The sequence below is a fragment of the Euprymna scolopes genome, unplaced genomic scaffold (genome assembly GCF_053919585.1).
Source record: "Euprymna scolopes isolate OS-2025 unplaced genomic scaffold, ASM5391958v1 sca1, whole genome shotgun sequence".
NCBI classification, from domain to species: Eukaryota; Metazoa; Mollusca; class Cephalopoda; order Sepiida; family Sepiolidae; genus Euprymna; species Euprymna scolopes.
In genome coordinates this window covers 1,852,393-1,862,062 of record NW_027633102.1, presented here as the reverse complement: position 1 = coordinate 1,862,062, position 9,670 = coordinate 1,852,393, and the positions used below count along the sequence as shown (strand labels likewise).

Below are 9,670 nucleotides of genomic sequence, written 5' to 3'. Positions count from 1 at the left end.
TGGTGTCGCTAGCGGTCGAGAAGGCACTTTTCGACGCCTACTGCCACCCCCACATGGCGGTAGGCGCAAAACTGGAAAATCGCCGACCAGAAATGTCGCTTCGTATAATCGACGTTTTTTTTGACCACCATTTTCAGGTGTCGGAGGTGGGTCTGGACGAATACCAACACCATTTCTGGGGTTTCACAACCGCCCGGCTTCTCCGACATATGTTGGAAAGGAGTAGCGATCGAGCGAAGGGGGCTGTCGGTAGGCGGCCGCGGGTTGCATGTGTGCCCGGGACAGCACCCCCATCCAACTAAGGGGTGTCCCCCGGGGGCCAGGGGGACCTCGTCCAGGTCGGCCGGGCGCTTCCAGACGCCTACCGACACCGGTCAGGTCGGCGAGGCTCCCGGCGGCCCCGAGCGGGACCACAGGTTGCGGAAGGCGTCCAAGTGAGCGGCGGCGACGCCAGGAGGCCCCCGGGGTCGACTCCGCGGCCCCCGGGTCGGTGTGCGGGCCTCCAGAGCTCGATAAAGTAGTGGTGTCGCTAGCGGTCGAGAAGGCACTTTTCGACGCCTACTGCCACCCCCACATGGCGGTAGGTGTAAAATCGGAATAGACCGGACCAGGAATGTCGAGGGGGAAAAAAATGACAAAGTCCTGGTGTGCCTAGGCGTCGAGAAGGCACTTTGCGACGCCTACCGACATCCCCATGTGGCAGTAGGCGTAAAACTGGAAAATCGCCGACCAGAAATGTCGCTTCGTATAATCGACGTTTTTTTTGACCACCATTTTCAGGTGTCGGAGGTGGGTCTGGACGAATACCAACACCATTTCTGGGGTTTTCCAGTTTGAAAGTTTTATAAAACATGTTCGGTAGGAAGCACACTTTGGTGTGTCGGTTCGTCGGAGCAGCGACTCTTTGCCTCGTGGTGGTCCGGAACGTCTCTACGGGCTTGTCGCAAAGGCGTCAGAAAGTGGCATCTCCGCCGCCTAGGGCTGTCACCGTTATCGCTGTCGCCGCGCTCCAACTTGTTTTGATCCGCCGCCTTCGTTCCTGCCAACCGTGCGCCCGCTCATCGTCGTTAGGTTATAATACGTGGTACGTGTGTGTGCTTCTCCGTGGACCTAGGGCTGCTCGACGTGTCGAACGATATGTTGGAACAACTAACGGCTCCTTTTCCTGGTTCCATAGTCGTCGTGGTACCCGTCGTCAGCCATATCTATGTCCACCATGTTTAGCCGATACGTTTGCTGCAGCTTCTGCTTCCGCCTCAGCGTTCGCCGCTCTCAGCCGCCGCTGTTGTTGCTGCCGTTCTGCCATTCAACCACTACCTGCGAATCTTTCGATGATCGGCCGAACGACCCATCGCTGTGCGACCGATAAATCCTCCGGATTAGGGAGAAACGCCGCCGCTCTCTGCCGCCGTCGAACGGAAAAACGTACATTGTAACGAACGAACGAACGAACGAACGAATTAACGAACGAGCGAACAAACAAACAAAAATAGCCGCGGGGGATGCACTATGTAGATCCTGATCCCCTTGTAACCATACGTACGTTGTTCGATGCTCTCCCGTCCTGGAAGTCGCCGCAGCAAACAGGAGGATGAGCAGCAGCAGGCGCCGCCGCCGTAACCGCCGCCTGCCTGCCGCCTCCTACTCCTGTCAGCGTCCGATCTCACAGGCCGTGTGAACGTTCGCTGACACCCGATTTCTTTCCGTCTGGCAAAACCTTGGACGTCCCGCTCGCGGTACACGTGCTGCAGCGACTTCTCGTCCGACAACGCATAAGCGTCGACGTCTGCCGCCGCATCTTCTGATACGTGGACGGTGATAGCGCTAGTCCCTTCTTGCGCCACCTCCACCTTTGTTAGCGCCAAAGAAGATCGATCGAGCAGTCGTGGTCGCAGTCGATTAACCCGTTTTCACCGTCCGCAGTTCCCAAGCCGCCGATCAAGTCGTTGCTCTTCTTGTTCGTTCTTCCCATACCGTCGATTTGCACGGCTGCCGGATGAGCCATCCTCTGTCCGGCGAAGCGCTCACGTCAGTGATCGATACTTGCACCGACAGTCCTCCCGCTCGCGACTCGGTGCTCGAATCGGACTCGTTCGTTTTTATCTCGATGCGATTGTGAAAAGGGGGACCGGTCGTCAATGTCGTGTGTGTCGACGATGTTGTTCGCCCGGTCCGCCGCGTTGTTGTCGTTTTTTTTTTTTTTTTTTTTTTTCCCCTAACGTTCGCCGTCGCACGGACGAAAGGGTGAGAAAAAAAAAAAAAAGCTCGAAAAAGCCGCCCAAAAAAATCGGACCGAGGAGCCGCTTGCGAGAACGCGCCATGTGCACGTTGTCTCTCCTCGGTTTTCCGAGCACGAACACGACGCCGGTCGGTCGGTCGGTCGACGAAGGCGACGACGAAGGTGACGGGAAAATTTACGCCGCCGCTGCCCTGGTCCAGCTCCTCCCCGATGACGGCTGTGATGTTGACGTTGACGTTGGCGACGACGACGACGACGACGGAGACGACGACGACGACGAGACGGCATCGATGGCGACCACGATGACGACGACCTCGACGAGTTCAGTCTGCACCTTGACCTCCGATGTCCGTGTGCACTGCCGTCGTGCTGTTTGTCGTTTGTCGTATGTATCGCTGTCAAGGGTGCCGTTGTCGTTGTTGTTGTCGACGTTGTTGCTTGCTCTCTCGTCTCGGTCGGTTGGTACGTTGATGACGACGACGACGACGAAGACGACGACGACGACGACGAGACGGCATCGATGGCGACCACGATGACGACGACCTCGACGATTCCAGTCTGCACCTTGACCTCCGATGTCCGTGTGCACTGCCGTCGTGCTGTTTGTCGTTTGTCGTATGTATCGCTGTCAAGGGTGCCGTTGTCGATGTTGTTGTTGTCGACGCTGTCGTCTGTTCTCTCTTCTCGGCCGGCTGTGACGTGGACGTTGACGACGACGACGACGAGACGGAATCGATGGCGACCACGATGACGACGACCTCGGCGAGTTCAGTCTGCACCTTGACCCTCGATGTCCGTGTGCACTGCCGTCGTGCTGCTTGTCGTTTGTCGTATGTATCGCTGTCAAGGGTGCCGTTGTCGTTGTTGTTGTCGACGTTGGTCGCTTTCGTTCTTTGAGTCTCGGTCTCGGTCCAAGTCAGGGGAGAAACAAAAAAGAGGCCATCAGCGCGGGCAGCGCGCTTCTTCTGACGGCGAACCCCCTCGAAAAATAAATAAACACGTGCCCGTCGTTGTAGTTGTCTGTCTTATGTCGGTCGGTCGGTCGGTCGGTCTGTCGTTCTGTCGAAACAAAGTCCCAAATTCCAACGATACCTGGTTGATCCTGCCAGTAGTCATATGCTTGTCTCAAAGCTTAAGCCATGCAAGTGTAAGTTCACGCCACGCATTAGAACGGGCGAAACCGCGAATGGCTCAGGAACCGGACCTAATCCTCGGGACCGTATTCCTCCTCGGAGGCGATGGATAACTGTGGCAATTCTAGAGCTAATACATGTGACACAGGCCGCGATCGGTCGGCGCGCCGTCGTCGCCACGCCTCGCGCGCTGGCACCCGCGTCGGCCGTTCCGGGTCGCGGCGCTACATATTAGACTGAGACCGATGCGCGTCATTCCGTCCTCCCGTCGTCGGCGTTCCCGCTCGCGGGTCCGTTCGGTGGCGGGGCTCATAGGGCGGCGCGCTCCGCTTTGGTGACTCTGGATAACTCACTGGTCGATCGCACGAGCTTTCACGCCCGGCGACGGGTCTCTCGAGGGTCCGCCCTATCAACTGTCGACGGTCGGTTAAGTGCCTACCGTGGTTACTACGGGTAACGGGGAATCGGGGTTCGATTCCGGAGAGGGAGCATGCGAAACGGCTACCACATCCAAGGAAGGCAGCAGGCGCGCAAATTACCCACTCCCGGCACGGGGAGGTAGTGACGAAAAATAACGACGCGGGACTCTGTCGAGGCCCCGCGATCGGAATGAGTACACTTCAAATCCGTTAACGAGGACCAACCGGAGGGCAAGTCTGGTGCCAGCAGCCGCGGTAATTCCAGCTCCGGTAGCGTATATTAAAGTTGTTGCGGTTAAAAAGCTCGTAGTCCGAACTCGGGTTCGTGGTCGCGCAAGCGGCCCCGGGGCGGCGGCGCCATCGTCCGTCGTTGACTTTGGTCGTCCGTTCGCATTCCCGGCCCTTTCCGCCGGTGTCAACCGCTAGCATACCCGCCACGCGGTCCTGCCGGCGAGGTGGACGAGGAGGTCGTGATCGGGATCCGGGAAAAAAAAAAACAAGTGGTCGTCGGTTCGGTTCCGGGAGTAGTCTAACGGGGGGGTGCTACGTGTGTGTGTTTGGGTGCGTTCATTCGCATCCCCGCACTCTGACCCCCGCGCTTCTCTCCCTCTCCCTTTCCGCGCGTTCCTCTTTTTTTTTGAACCCCCCGGTCCGCTCCGAGTCCCTGCTTCGTGTCTTGTCTGCGCGCGTGTTGCGGTCGGCGGTTTCTCCTCCAAGGGTGCTCTTAACCGAGTGTCCGCGGCGGCCGGTACGTTCACTTTGAAAAAATTAGAGTGCTCAGAGCGGGCTGTTCAAGCTTGCATACGATAAGCATGGAATGATGGAAGAGGGCCTCGTCTACGTCTGTCGGTCTCCGTCTACGGCGAGGCAATGATCGAAGGGAGCGGTCGGGGCCACTCGTATTGCGACGTTAGAGGTGAAATTCTTGGATCGTCGCAAGACGAACTGCAGCGATGGCGTGTGGCAAGCACGTTTTCCTCGATCAAGAGCGAAAGTCGGAGGTTCGAAGACGATCAGATACCGTCGTAGTTCCGACCGTAAACGATGCCGACCGGCGATCCGCCGGCGTTCGCTTCCATGACCCGGCGGGTAGCCTGCGGGAAACCAGAGTTCGGTTCCGGGGGGAGTATGGTTGCAAAGCTGAAACTTAAAGGAATTGACGGAAGGGCACCACCAGGAGTGGAGCCTGCGGCTTAATTTGACTCAACACGGGAAAACTCACCCGGTCCGGACACCGGTAGGATTGACAGATCGATAGCTCTTTCTCGATTCGGTGGGTGGTGGTGCATGGCCGTTCTTAGTTGGTGGAGCGATCCGTCTGGTTGATTCCGATAACGAACGAGACTCCGGCCTGCTAACTAGTGCGCCGATGTCAGTGATTTTTACGGCGGGCTCGGCGTCCTCCGTGGCGCTCGGGTCCGGGTCGGTTTTCTCACGCACTTCTTAGAGGGACGGGTGGCAGAAAGCCACACGAGGCGGAGCGATAACAGGTCTGTGATGCCCTTAGATGTCCGGGGCCGCACGCGCGCTACACTGGAGGTATCAGCGGGGACTTCGCCCCGGCCCGAGAGGGTTGGGAAACCTCTGAACCACCTCCCGTGATAGGGATCGGGGCCTGTAACCAACCCCGTGAACGAGGAATTCCCGGTAGGCGCGGGTCAACAGCCCGCGTCGATCACGTCCCTGCCCTTTGTACACACCGCCCGTCGCTACTACCGATCGAACGGTCCGGTGAGGTCCTCGGATCTGGCCGACGACGCCGCCGGGCAGTGCGCGACGTGTCCGTCACGACACTCGTGCATCTACGCCTCGGCGTTCGATGCCTGGAGAAGACGACCGAACCCGATCGTTTAGAGGAAGTAAAAGTCGTAACAAGGTTTCCGTAGGTGAACCTGCGGAAGGATCATTACCGTTTTCCCGTTCGAGACTGGTTTGTTGTTTTCCGGCCTACCTCCTCTGTCTGTCGGCGTCAACGCCTCGAATGCGCGCAAACAAACCTATAAAAGGCGGAGCGAGAGATAGATTTGTGGTGACGCGGAGGTTTTTAAAGCCCCAGCTCTTCTTGCTTGCTTCCGCGTCTTACCACCTGTTTGTTTTTTCGCCCACCGCAAGTGATGGCCGCTTCTTCTTTGCCTTGTCGCCGCTTTATCGTTTTTTGTTTTTTTGCAGCCGCTGTGCCACCGCCGCTAGCTAAAAAAACAAACTACTCGCGACATTGCAATGCCGTCACGCCTCCTCGCACAGACCTCCTCGCACACTACTAAATCTATATAAACAAAAACTAATATAAAAAAACCCAAGTGCTGAACCCTGGACGGGGGATCACTCGGCTCGTCCGTCGATGAAGAGCGCGGCCAGCCGCGAGAACTGATGCGAATTGCAGGACTCAGTGAACATCGACACCTCGAACGCACATTGCGGCCCCGAGATCCCTTGTCTCGGGGCCACGTCCGGTCGAGAGGCGGAACGTTACATGTCTTTCTCCGTTAACGAAACGACATCTTGCCGTCCCCGTGCCCGCCCGGTCCTCGGCACGGTGGTAACCGGGACGTCGCAGGAGCGAGTGACGAGGGGGAAGAAAAATAAAAAAAGAATTGACTCCTTTCAATGTCTTTTTTTTTTTTAAAACCCTCTCCGGCCTCCTCCTTCGTCTCCCGCTGGCAGACCGCGGAGTCTTTTCCCTTTTCGACCGCGTGAAGAAACACTGTGGAGGAGGAGCAGGAGGAGTCTGTCCGAAAGCAGCCGAAGGGAGAACAAAACAAAAAAAAAGCACCGACCTAACCGACTGCCGACGTAAGCGCCGCCTGCTCGTCTCGCTCTCTGCCTCATGAAGGTGTCTCTCAGCGACGCCTCGAGCAGCGCGACGAGCACGGCCGTCGCACCGTAAAAAGGTGGCCGCGTCGTAGGCAACGTCGGATGGGGAGGACCCAGGCTTTTTTTTAATTGTTGGCTTCTTCATTTTCGGTCGGACGGGCGCTATATCGGCCAGCCGTCGTCACACGGAGGGTACCGATCGAGATTCCTCTCCTCCAAACACCACACTCTACTAAAAACCGCCGCCCTCGGCTCGGACGAGACGACCCGCTGAACTTAAGCATATCGCTAAGCGGAGGAAAAGAAACCAACCGGGATTCCCTTAGTAACGGCGAGTGAACCGGGAGAAGCCCAACGCCGAATCCCGTCGCAAGTAAAAGGCTTCGGGACGTGTGGCGCATGGGTCGAAGGCAGCCGTTCGTTTTCGTCTCGCATAGTTCGGAGTTCCCTCGATCGGGGCCGCCCGCGGCGGGTGCCAGGCCCATTCGGTGCGGACGGCGAGCGACGGCCTTCGATCCGAGAGTCGGGTTGCTTGGGAACGCAGCCCAAATCGGGTGGTAAGCTCCATCCAAGGCTAAATACCGGGACGAGTCCGATAGTCGACAAGTACCGTGAGGGAAAGTTGAAAAGAACTTTGGAGAGAGAGTTCAAGAGAACGTGAAACCGCCCAGGGGTAAACGGGTGGGACCGCTCACCGCGATCGCGGGGGGACTCAGTCCGGTGCTGCCTAGGCTCGAGCCCAAACTCGATGTGTGTTCTTGAAAGAGAGGCCGTCGCGGCACAGGTCGTCGTTCGTCGTGTCCGCGGGGGACTCGTTCCCCGCGGTTCCAGCTTTTGTGCCCGCGTCGCCGACGAAGGAGACGGGCCGCGTGGATAGCGGGAAGGGAAACGTGGTGACGACCGTGGCGTCGGTAGGTGGCTGCGTCGGTTGGCTGCGACGGAGGGGACTCGTCCTCTCGATCGCTGCTGCCGCCGGGCCCTAACCCGCCGCATCCGTCGCCGCCGCTTCTTCTTTCCTCCTGCTCCCTCCGCGCGCGACTCCGCTGCACCCGTCCCCTTCATCATCGCTCGGCGTAATCATGGCGCGGGCGCTTCGGCGCGACCTCCGCGCGGCCGGCACCGGACGCACTTCCCCTCCGGTCCGTCGTCGCGACCCGTTCCCGGCGTGCAGGTCGAACACGCGGGTTTTTTTCCGTAGGCGGCAGGCGTTTCATCACCCTGAAAACCCCCGTCTTCCCACCTTGTGAAGTCGGGGGCCACCGGCCGTCGGGCCCGCGAACGTAACTGCCCCTTTCTGCCGGGAACGGAGGAAATCTGACACGATCCGTTACACGTGGCGAGCCGGTCCGTTTTGATCCCGCCGGAAGTCGCGTGCGGGCGACGCACTCTGTGTGTCGCTCCTTAGGCGCCCCACCGTCTCGGGCGCGTGCGCGATGAGAGGCGGGATAGGACTGGCGCGGCCTCGCCGTCACGCACCTCGCCGACGTTTCGGGTTCTTGTCGGGGGCAACCCCGCCCGCGCCCGTTTCCGTTTCCGGAGAGGTCGCTCGGCGACGCTTTTTTACTCGAGCCGCCCGCCACCCCGGGTCAGCGACGTGCATCGGCAACCCACCCGACCCGTCTTGAAACACGGACCGAGGAGTCCTGGCCGTTCGCGAGTCGTAGGGGCCACCTCTGACTAACCCCGAAGGCGAAGCGAAAGCGAGAGAGCGTGTAGGAGGGCGTCGATCGGGAGAGGTGTCGTGGCAAAGTCGTCCGGGGGTCGTCGGGGGGTGTCGTCGGTCTCGTGCCGTCGTCTTCTCCTCGCCTCACCCGCCTCCGAGCCGTGCCCGATCCCGCCGGCGCGGCGTTTTCGGCCTTCCGCCGTCGCTGCTGCGGTGCCCGCAACTTTTCCTTTTTTCTCTCTTCCCGAGAGAGATAGGAGAGGGAAGGCTCGTGGCTGACGTGCGGTTGTTTTTCCCTCCTCCCCGAGAGGGGACCGGCGCATCTTCCAAAAAGGGGAATTGCCGGGCGCCAGCTTCCATATCCTCCTTCCGCCCATCGGTGAGATCCCGCGGCTTGAACTAGTCCTATTTTGTCGTCGAGTTTAGGCGCTGCGCGCGGGCGCATCACCCCCGGGTCGGTTTCCCCTTTTTCCGAGTACGACTCGGCCGACTCTGGCGTAGCGAGCGACCAGGGACCCGAAAGATGGCGATCCACGCCCGGTCGGGATGAAGCCAGAGGAAACTCTGGTGGAAGTCCGAAGCGCCTCTGACGTGCAAATCGATCGTCGGAACCGGGTGTAGGGGCGAAAGACCAATCGAGCCGTCTAGTAGCTGGTTCCCTCCGAAGTTTCCCTCAGGATAGCTGGCGCTCGATCGTCGCAATTCCATCCGGTAAAGCGAACGATTGGAGGCCCCGGGGCCGTTCACGGCCTCGACCTACTCTCGAACTCGGAACGGGTGGAACGGGCCGACTCTCCCGAACGACGGAGCCGACCCATCCGGCCGCCGCCGCCAGCACGCTTCGCTGGGCGGTTGGTCACCTCGAATGCGAGTGCCAAGTGGGCCACTTTTGGTAAGCAGAACTGGCGCTGTGGGATGAACCAAACGTCCGGCTAAGGTGCCTAACGCGACGCCCATGAGATCCCCGAAAGGGTGTCGGTCGATATAGACAGCAGGACGGTGGCCACGGAAGTCGGAATCCGCTAAGGAGTGTGTAACAACTCACCTGCCGAATCGACCGGCCCCGAAAATGGATGGCGCTGGAGCGACGGACCGATGCCGGACCGTCGCGGCGAGGAGCGATGAACTTTCGCGCCGAAACGATGCCGCGACGAGTAGGAGGGCGCCGCGGCGAGCACGGAAGCCTAGGGCGCGAGCCCGGGTGGAGCCGACCGCGGGTGCAGATCTCGGTGGTAGTAGCAAATATTCGAACGAGACCTTCGAAGACCGAAGTGGAGAAGGGTTCCGTGCCAACGGCGGTCGAGCACGGGTCAGTCGGTCCTAAGACGCGGGCGAAAGTCTTCCCGAAAGGCGCCGGATCCGTTATGAAAGGTGAAAGGAAAGCGAATCGAATCGAATCGAA

General features: G+C 59.5%; 2 non-coding genes and 1 pseudogene across 2 annotated transcripts in view; all 3 read left to right on the top strand.

Moving 5' to 3' along the window:
- Nucleotides 1-3,328: 3,328 nt before the first annotated feature.
- Nucleotides 3,329-5,700, top strand: LOC145273430 (small subunit ribosomal RNA; annotated as a pseudogene).
- Nucleotides 5,701-6,097: 397 nt separating this feature from the next.
- On the top strand, nt 6,098-6,255 carry LOC145273350 (5.8S ribosomal RNA). The gene has a single exon (XR_013866343.1). It is a non-coding gene; the product is annotated as a 5.8S ribosomal RNA (ribosomal RNA).
- A 593-nt stretch (nt 6,256-6,848) lies between these two features.
- LOC145273149 (large subunit ribosomal RNA) overlaps nt 6,849-9,670 on the top strand; it is a 5,728-nt gene continuing 2,906 nt past the window's right edge. The window contains exon 1 of the ribosomal RNA XR_013866180.1: nt 6,849-9,670. This exon is cut by the window's right edge and continues 2,906 nt beyond it. This is a non-coding gene — a ribosomal RNA (large subunit ribosomal RNA).